Here is a 10688-nt window from a genome sequence, read left to right on the forward strand (position 1 = left end):
TATATGTGCCCTCCTCCTTTTCTATCTCTGATCTGTATAATTGGAAAAAAGCATATTTAAAGCACAGCTTTCCATATGTGCCTGAATGCCCTACTCCCTTGTTGAGGCAAGGTCTACTAACAAAATTAAATGACTTTCTCAGCAGAAAAAACAAGTGTGCACCCTCCAAGCTGCACTATTACAACTGGGAGACGAGCCTCAACCAGAAGTCCCTGAAGAAATTCTGCAAAAGGTAAGAGCATATGTTTGGGCTGACCCAATAGTAGCAGAGCCCTGTCCAGGCACCAAGACTCTAAATTTAAAGCAGTGCCCTTTGAAGAGGTATGCAAAAGAAGGTATAAAGCCTCTGCTAACCACCTGTCTTAAATCCCAATTAATCTGACCTTGTCATTCCCCATATAACACTCCAATCCTGCCGGTATGAAAACCTGGGACAAAAGATTATCGTTTTGTGCAGGATTTGGGAGCCATTAACCAAATTGTAGAGGATACATTCAGTGTGCCAAATCCTTATGCAGCTTTATCTGGAGACTTTTGCTGGTTTACAAACAATTCTGGATATAAAAGATGCCTTTTATTGCATATCCCTAAGTCCTGAGTCCCAGGAACTGTTTGCCTCTGAATGGGATGATCCAGAGACTAATATAAGACAACAATATTGTTGGATGGCACTCCCGCAAGGATTTAAGAATGCTCCCACCATCTTCAGGGAAGCCTTAGCCAAGGATTTAAGGGGCCTCCAATTAAATGAAGGAATGTTACTTCAATATGTGGATGCTAGTAAAACTAAGGAAGCTTCAGACCAAAATACAATCCTCACTTAAAATTTTTGGCAGACCAGGGATATAAAGTCCAAGGGAAAAGTGCAAATTTCTTAACCAACTGTAAAATATCTAGGATTTGAGTTATCAAAAGGACAAAGAAACTGACTGCCGGATCGAAGGGAAGCATTAGCTAGGGTGGTTGTACCCACGACCAGAAGGCAATTGCAAGGATTCTTAGGAATGGCTGGGTTTTGTCATATTTGGATTCCTAACTTTGGACACATGGCCAAACTCCTATATGAGGCTCTTAGAGGAAATGACAATGAACCATTAAGCTGCACTCCGGAATGCCATAAGGCATTCCATACCATAAAAAAATTGAAGAAGTCTATTCTAGCAGACCTGACCTGACTGATCAGCCTTTAGAAAAGCCAGACGTGGAAATGTTTATGGATGGGAGCAACTTCATGGACCGGGGACTTCGAAAGGCTGGATATGCAATAGTAACTCATCAGGAAGTCCTAGAAGCAGAAGCCCTCCTCCAGGTACATCTGCCCAAAAGGCAGAGCTCATAGCCCTCATGAGAGCCCTGCACCTTGGAGCTAAGGAAAAGGCAACCGTTTATTTATTTATTTTTAATAGTGTTTTTGCTTTTTTTTTGGCCACGCCATGTTGCATGTGGGATCTTAGTTCCCTGACCAGGGATTGAACCCATGCCCCCTGCAGTGGAAGCACAGAGTCTTAACCACTGGAACACAAGGGAAGTTCCCAAGGTTACCATTTATACTGATTCTAAGTATGCCTTCTCTGTAGTGCATGCCCGTGGGGCCATATGGAAAGAGAGGTCTACTAATATCAGGAAGAAAAGAAACACGGAGAGGAGATACTGGCCATATTAGACTCTGTTATAATGCTGAAAGAAGTAGCCATAGTACATTGCCCGGGCCACCAAAAGACTGATAGTTATATAGCTAAAGGAAATAATTTGGCTGATCGGGCTCTAAAACAGGCAGTCAGAAATGGAAATGGATCTAGGGAGAGCAGACTGATGGGGATTTCACGATGACTCTCGGAAGACTTAGATGGTATTCGGTACCAAACAACCAAATAAGGCTGGATTTATAATGAACAGGGACTAGTGCTTACACCTGAGCATTTAATGGAAAGAATTATTACTCATCTACATCAAGGAGCCCATTATGGGAGGGATGCAACCTATCATTGGCTACAAAGGTTTATTGTTGGTTCGCAGATTCAAAGGCCCATCCAAAAAGTAATAAAAAATTGCCTGATCTGCATCAGAAACAATCCTAAAACCAGGCCACGCCCGATAATGAAAGGGGTGCAAACCTGAGGGACAAAAGCAGGAGATGATTGGTAAGTAGACTTTACTGTTACGCCAAGAACCATGGGAAATAATAGACATCTGCTCGTATTTGTGGACACCTTCACAGGATGGGTCGAAGCATTTCTATGCTGAATAGAGAAAGCTTCTGAGGTAACAGAGGCCTACTAAGAGAAATCATCCCTCCTTTTGGGTTGCCTCTTTCTATTCAAAGTGGCAGTGGAGGAGATTTCATAGCCAAGATAACTCAAGGGGTGTCTCAGACCCTCGGAACATAGTGAAAGTTACATGCTTCATGGAGATCTCAGTCTACGGGAAAGACTGAAAAGAGGAATCCTACCTTAGAAGAGACAATCACCAAAATATGTCAAGAAACCAACTTAACTTGGGATAAGGTCTTATCAGTTGCCCTGCTTAGGGTAAAAGTAGCCCCTAGAGGCAAGCTCCAAATGAGCCCTTATGAAATGTTATATGGGAAACCCTTCCTTAAGACAAAGTATTATTGCAGTTTTGAAAATGATCATGTAGCATGAGTAGCTCATATTGCAGAAGAATTAGATACTATAACATGTTTTCATGGATTCCCAAAGGAGTAAGGTCTGTTTTTGAAGGACTGTTAAAGTTAGGAGTCATAGTTCTGTGTATCTTAGGGTTAATCCTTTCACTCATCAGATTTTGTACTTACTGTCTATCATGTATATTTAAAAAGGCCTCCCCCATTCACATGATGATTGCTCAAGACAAGAGTTCAAGCTAGAATTTGCAAATATTTATAATAAAATGCAAAACAATTTCCTTCCTGTTATAAACATTCACACCCCCAATCAGCAGGAACAGCTAGAATGGTCATTGCCCTATTTGCCTCAAGACTCAGGAATGGGGCTTCCCTGGTGGCGCAGTGGTTGAGAGTCCGCCTGCCGATGCAGGGGACACGGGTTCGTGCCCCGGTCCGGGAAGATCCCACATGCCGCGGAGCGGCTGGGCCCGTGAGCCATGGCCGCTGAGCCTGTGCATCGGGAGCCTGTGCTCCGCAACGGGAGAGGCCACAACAGTGAGAGGCCCGCGTACCAAAAAAAAAAGAAGACTGAGGAATGTACAAAGAAAAAGGGGAGAATTGAAATAGTACGTAAAACATCGACCAGCCTCAACTGTTTTTGTCTCTTTAAATAGGTTGTTGATTAATCAAACTGAAATAGCACCGGCTTAAACTGGTTTAACTTCCTTAAAACAGGTTGTTGATTAATCAAAGCTGGAGTTATTTTACGGAGATAGCACTGTGCATGTGCAAGACAGGAACCTGTGTCTCCAGGATGACCTTGGAACCAAGAGTCTACAGAACTCAAAGAATAGAAATCTTGCCACCAGAGCCCTTTACAAAGTGAGAAGTCCTTCAATAAGGAAAAGCTGACTTCCAGCAGCATGAGTAGCTCATATGGACTAATTCAAAACAAACCAATCAATCACCATCCAGGTTTGAAATTCCACTAACCCCTTAAATTTCACCCCAGACTCTGGCTTGAGGAGACAGGTTTGAAAACCTTGCCTCCTGTCTCTTTGTCAGTCGACCTCGTGATAAAGCTCTTTCTTTTCTCAAAAATCAGTGCCATAGTACTGGCTTCTATGCACATCAGGCAGCGAGCCCTTGCTCAGTAATGTAGGGAACACCACCATTTAAGGGAAGGGCAGAGAAAGAGAGGCCTGAGAAGGAGAATGATAAGGAGTGGCAGAGATAGAAAAGACTTAGGTATCAAGGAAGCCAAGAGAAGAAAGGTTCGAAGAAGAAGGGAGTGGACAGCAGTGTCAAATGGAACTGAGAAGTCAAGTGATGGACGGACCAAGTGTCTCCTGGATTTGACAAAATATTCTTTGGTCACTAAAGTGAGAGCGGTTTCAATGAAATAGTGGGGTGAAAATTAAATAGAAGTGGGTAGTGAGTGGGAAGTAAGTGTAGACATCTTCAAGAAGTTTAGCTGAGAAGAGGAGGTGAACAAATACAGTATCGGGAGGTGTTTGATTCAGGAAGTTAAGGGAGAACTGTCTTTTGAAGATGGGATAAGTTTCTATGTATGTTTAAATGTTGATAGAAAGAAGGCTATAGATAGGAAGAGGCTGAAAATACAAGAGACAGGATAATCGAGTGAAGTGCTTAAGAGGGTAGGAAATGATGAGAAATAAATGTAAAAGTCATTAGCCTCAGAAGGAGAAGGTACGTATTGTCAATGTTGACAGGTGGGAAAGAAGAAAGAACAGGCATACGTGGAGTTACATTTATAGTGTGGGAATTAGAGGGGTTTGCGGGGGGATAGTTTCTTTTTTCTGCAGAATCAGTGGGGTGGGGGGGTTAGGTTTGGTACTTCTTGAAGATTTGAGGAACATGGGAAAGTGAAATATCCACAGCATACATGGAGAGAGGGTGATGGCGAGGTAACCAGAGGCTTAGCTGGTCCCCAGGTGATTCTGATATAGGAGTTCTTCAGATCACACTTCGAGAACTACTGATAGGAGGGGATTATTTTATTCTGGGAGAGTTTTTTACAAAATGGGAGAAAATTGCCCGCTGCGAGGGCAGGGGGGACAATTAACACAAAAAGATACCATTGATGGGGCAAAATCGCTAAGGAAATGGGAGCTGTGATAAAGAAGAAAGGAGGAAGGATCAGTCTTGGGCAGGAGGTGTGTCACCGCTCCAACTAAGATCGGCCTTAGGCAGAGAGAGCCTGAAATCCTCTTTCATTAAGGGTCACCTCTTTCCATTAAGATGGGAAAGGAGGTAAAGATAAACATGGAGGCAGGTAACATTGGTAGTTTCACTTCCAACAAAATTTTTCCCCAGTGATAATCTCCAGCAAGCTTGGAAAAGAGAAACTATCAATAACATTATACCTAGCGTTATGCTAAATCTTTCTCATGCAGTGTGTCATTTAATCCTCCTAGTAACTTAAGTGGAAGGTCCTATCACCATTTCATAGAGAAAGAAACTGAGGTTAGAGAACAGAAGTTAAGTAACTTGTCCAAGGATGCCCAGATCTTAAGGGCAGAGTCTAGGTAGTCTGAATGTGGACCTATGTCTGTCTGAAATCTGTGAGCCACAGATATTATATATATTGTATATTATATATACACTATGAGCCACAGATATTATACTGCTCAACTCATTGGGGAAGGGGTAGTAATTTGTGTGACATTTTGCATGGATGATACAATGCAACATGGTAGCATGGGAGATTGAAACTGTTTTTCCTTCATGAATTCTCACCCGTAAGTCTTTCTTCCTACCATCACCTCAGTCCTGATTGATGGCTTTTTTTCCCCTGAATATCATTTAGAACTTTGTTGCAAATGGCAGAAAACTGACTCAAGCTGGCTTAATATGAAAAAAGAAAAAGAATTAATTAGCCCATGTAATTGAAAACTTCAGAAGGCTTAGCTGGGTAAAAGCTCAGATAATAATGGTTTCTGGTTCTTTTGAAGCCTCCAGCTCCATCTCTCACTCTTTTGCCTTTTCTGTGAAACTTTATCTGGTGCCTCCTAGCTCCTCCCTGGGTCACACAATGGCTATAGCAGTTCTATCTCTTTACCACTCAGTATATCTAGAAACAAAGATTTCCCCCCATATAAACAAGTCCTGGGCCTCGGTCATTTGCAAGATGAGACGTGTTTTTTAAGTTATAAGAAATCATTTCCAACCATCTCTGGAGTTGAAGGGGAAGTCAAACCCACCCACATGAGCAAAAAGGGTACAGGTAGTTCTTCAAAGGAGACTCGGAATTGTTTTTACCAGAAAAGGGTGACTGGATGATGAGGGGGAAACAACAGATGTTTGCATGCCTCTCTCCCAGCTTTCTTCCCCTCATTAATCACCTTCCTATGTGATTGTCAGTGACTCAAGCTGAAGTTGCTGACCTTTTGGCAGAAGAAGGTGGGCTTAACACTCTCTACAAGTCTTACCGGTCACATCTGTGTCTATACATCTTTGTCATCTCCTTGTTTAAATGTCTCTATTGGCTCCACATTGCCCATGGAAGAATGATTTACAATATCAGTGTTTAATGGTCCACCACTCTGGTCTTCCATGCTGTTTTAAAGTCCTGGAATACTGGCATTTCTGTTGGTGTGATACAATTATTTTAGAGTTTAAAAAATCTGAATCATTTATGTCTTGATACACAGAGACATGCTTCATTAAAATCTTGAATCAGATATAAGTGCGCTTGTTTAGAAAGCCATCTTCTATACTTCCATAATCCTTAAACAAAAGAAGAAAATAACAACCACCAAAGCAAAGCTTATAATGCAAGAATAGTTCTTATCTACTACAAAGATTTCCACCAAATGGAATAGGAACAGAACGCTATTGGTATTAATATGGTGTCCACATTAGAATCTCCATTTATGTAAGATGAGACAGGAAGATGAAGACAAGTGAGAAATACTTTCTTTGAAGCAAACAAACAAAAACAGCTTGTTACAAACAAATATTGTCCCTGCAAAGAAAGAAAATATTGCCTCCCCCCCCAAAAATCTCCTCAAACTTATTAACGAAGAGATAGGGTTGTTTGAAGTTAAGGGACTAGAGAAAATACTGATATTTAAGGACGTCTTATAACTATCTCCTTATCATTCCCTTAACCAGCATACATTCAGAATTTTTTAGCAACTGGAAAGTTTTTCACAGCTTGATGATATCGTTGATAGACTAATATCACTTTAAAAACAATTGTAATTTTACTTCATTTTAAGCCCTAATTAAACTATTTTATGTAGAATTTCCTTTAAGCAATATTTTATTTTTATATTAAAGTGATATGGTTAATGTATTTCAGTATATTTGCATTTATGCTTATGAATTTTTATATTTGAAATGTAATAAATACTTAGTTTTACTGATCTCGGGTACTTAATATGTGAAATAAGTACCAAAACTTCCTGAAATTCTATCCAGGATTTAAATGACTGTTTAGCTTGGCGCTGGAGGCCCTTCCTGTCAGCCCCTTGTCTACAGTCCCAGCCGCCCTCCTGCATCCCCATCCCGGGGATGGATATGTTTATCTGTGTTTCCTTTTCCAAGTAGAGCTTGGATCCAGTCACCTCTATTCCTTTGCTGGAGGCCCCTTCTTCAATTTTTACCTATAAAGGTCACATGGGACGAGCACAACTGGTAGAATGGAATCTTAAAGCAAATTCGTTTTTGTCTCCCACTATCTTTTTAAGTCTGCACCAAGGGGCTATTTCTCTCTTACATTTAGAAAAGACAGAGGTTGTCCCTCAGAGGTAATAACAGTGCTGTCACTTTTTAGGGCACAAAATGTCAACCAGGCACTTAAATGGGAGTCCGAGATGAGAATTGTTGTAACTTCAACTTACAGTTGAAGTGTGTCCTCTCCTCCAGCTTCAGCTGGCTGCAGGCTAGAAGTCTGAAATTTGAAGATCGGGGGAGAGGGGCTCTTGGCTTCTCTCTTTCCTCCTCTCATGCTCCTTCTTCTCTTCTCCCATCTTACAAACTTGTTTTTGGCCCTTTCAGGGTCTGGAGCCTGGGGAGGGGAATTCGTGGATTCATAGAATTCTTGGTTGATTGATGCTGTGGAAGTGATCTAGCTGGTGCTCTCTGGACCTTGAAGATCTTTGAAGCCAATTTCCCTCTTGAGGGACTTTCATGGGTTCCTCAGAGACCTTCCCTTTCCCCACTTCTGCAGCATCTACACGTCCAGCAGCAGTTCATTTCCAGCTTTCACCCCCGCAGGAGGCCATTTCGACCAGGGGCTAAGCATAACCATGTCAATTCCCTTTCCCTCAGGGATCTCATTTGGTCCATAGGAGACACCATTCACCCAGACAGACTCTGGGAGTGTAGCTACCTCCCCACACCTCAGCCCTCGACATTTTGATTTCTCCAGTGTGATCCAGTCAGCAGACCTGTGTCCCTCAAACTGTAGGAGACACACATTAAGCTCCGCAGATGGTTCCCTCAAAGTCCTGTCCTTTGGTTTGAGATAAGGAGCGGATATCCCTTCTCCTCCTCATTCACCCTTAGTGAGGAGGGTAGAATTCTTCATACACAGTAGTTCTTTCCAAAGAAATCCATCTCAAAAAGCTTCCTATCAGCATCCCTTTGTGCCGTCAATGTGGGAGACCATTTGAGAGTTACCTGCCTCTCCCTTCTCCCCTTTTTACCATCTGTGTTTTGGTCCAACACATAGCTCTGGAATGTGCCTCAACTGAAGCTTTTATTTTAACATCTTGCTACATCCCTAAAGATCACTTTCATGCCTCTACCTGCACAAAATCTTACTGATCAGCCCCAAGGTAGTAATTTTCTACTTTGCCAAACTCTTAGGTGTGGATCATTATGCCATTCACATGGTACTTATTTTCTGCCTTGTATTGTACTTACTTAAGTACACTTATTTCCACCAAAAATTTGTAAGTTCCTCTAAGGTAGACACTATGCATCTTTGTTTTTAATATCACTAAAGTCTTACACACAGTATGTAAATAATATTTGTTATATCCAAGAAATGGATTGCTCAATATTGCTGTGTATGGTAAAGTCTTGGAAAGTAGATAATCTTTCCAATTCAACCTCTATCTACCGTCCTGAGTTTTAAGCACTGTGACCAGTTGAGGATACAGGCACAGACAAGACAAAGTCCTGTCTAGAAGCACTCATAATCAGCAGAAGAGATGGTATATTACAAAAAGTTACATAAGTCTACAATAAAGGTGTGATCTAAAGGTTGTGCATAGGAGGGAGTGGTTAACTAACCAGGATACTCAGGGAAGTCTTCATGAAGTTGGAACTACTTGAATTTTTTAAAAAATTGAGCTATAATTTACTTATCATGAAGTTCATGCTTTTAAAGGATACAATTCAGGGATTTCTAGTATGTTCACAAGGTTGTGCAACCATCACCACCTTGTAATTCCAAAACATTCATCACCCTCAAAAGAAACCTCATGGGCTTCCCTGGTGGTGCAGTGGTTGAGGGTCCGCCTGCCGATGCAGGGCACGTGGGTTCGTGCCCCGGTTCGGGAGGATCCCGCATGCCACGGGGCGGCTGGGCCCGTGGGCCATGACCGCTGGGCCTGTGCGTCCGGAGCCTGTGCTCCGCAACGGGAGAGGCCGCGGCAGTGGGAGGCCCACGTACCACAAAAAAAAGAAACCTCATACTCCTGAGCAGTCTTTCTCCACTCCCCCTCTGCCAGCCCCTGGCAACCACTTATCTACTTTCTGTCTTTATGGATTTGCCATTTCTAGACATTTCATATAAATGGAGTCATACAATATGTGGTCTTCAGCGTCTGGCTTATTTCTCCTAGCATAATGTCTTCAAGGTTAATCCATGTTGTAGCACATATCAGAATTTCCTTCCTTTTTAAAGTTGAATGATATTCCACTGTATGTATGTACCGCTTCATCCATTGATAGACATTTGTGTTAGTTCCATTTTGGGGGCTATTGTGAACAGTACTGCTGTGAACATGGGTGTGCAAATATCTATTAGAATCCCTTCTTTCAGTTCTTTTGGGGAGACATCCAGAAGTGAATTGCTAAATCGTATGGTAATTCTGTATTTAATATTTTGAGAAATCACCATAATATTTCCCATCGCAGCTGCACAATTTTACATTCCCACCAGGAATGCAGAAGAGTAGCAATTCCTCCAAATCCTTGTCAACATTTATTTTCTGTTTTCTTTTTGTTTTTTTATAATAGCCATCCTAATGAGGTGAAGAGGAATCTCACTGTGGTTTGGGTTTGCATTTCCCCAATGATGGTGATTATCTTTTCATATGCTTGTTGGCCATTTGTATATCTTCTTTGGAGAAATTTGTATTTAAGTCAAAAGGCTCACTTTGTTTTTTCTCTTGTCTTGTTTTTTTTTAACTTTTATTGAGGTACAGTTGTTTTACAATGTTGTGTTAGTTTCTGCTGTACAGCGAAGTGAATCAACTGTATGTATACATACATCCCCTCTTTTTTGGATTTCCTTCGCATCTAGGTCACCACAGAGCACTAACTAGAGTTCCCTGTGCTATACAGCATGTTCTCATTAGCTATCTATTTTATACATATTAGTGTATATACGTCAATCCCAATCTCCCAATTCATTCCACTTTTCCCTCCTTTGGTATCGATACATTTGTTCTCTACGTCTGTGTCTCTATTTCAGCCTTGCAAACAGGTTCATCTTTAACATTTTTCTAGATTCCACATATATGTTTTAATATATGATATTTGTTTTTTCTTTTTTTAATTTTTTAATTTTATTTTTTTTATACAGCAGGTTCTTATTAGTCATCAATTTTATACACATCAGTGTATACATGTCAATGCCTATCACCCAATTCATCACACCACCATCACCACACCCCGCGGCTTTCCCCCCCTTGGTGTCCATACGTTTGTTCTCTACAAAAGTTTCGTTAAGTTCCATTTGTTTATTTTTATTTCCATTACTCTAGGAAGTTTATCAAAAAAGATCTTGCTCTGATTTATGTCAAAGAGTGTTCTTGCTATGTTTTCCTCTAAGAGTTTTATAGTGTCTGGTCTTACATTTAGGTCTCAAATCCATTTTGAG

The sequence above is a fragment of the Neophocaena asiaeorientalis genome, unplaced genomic scaffold, assembly GCF_003031525.2.
Source record: "Neophocaena asiaeorientalis asiaeorientalis breed wild unplaced genomic scaffold, Neophocaena_asiaeorientalis_V1.1 scaffold128, whole genome shotgun sequence".
In the NCBI taxonomy this organism is placed as follows: Eukaryota; Metazoa; Chordata; class Mammalia; order Artiodactyla; family Phocoenidae; genus Neophocaena; species Neophocaena asiaeorientalis.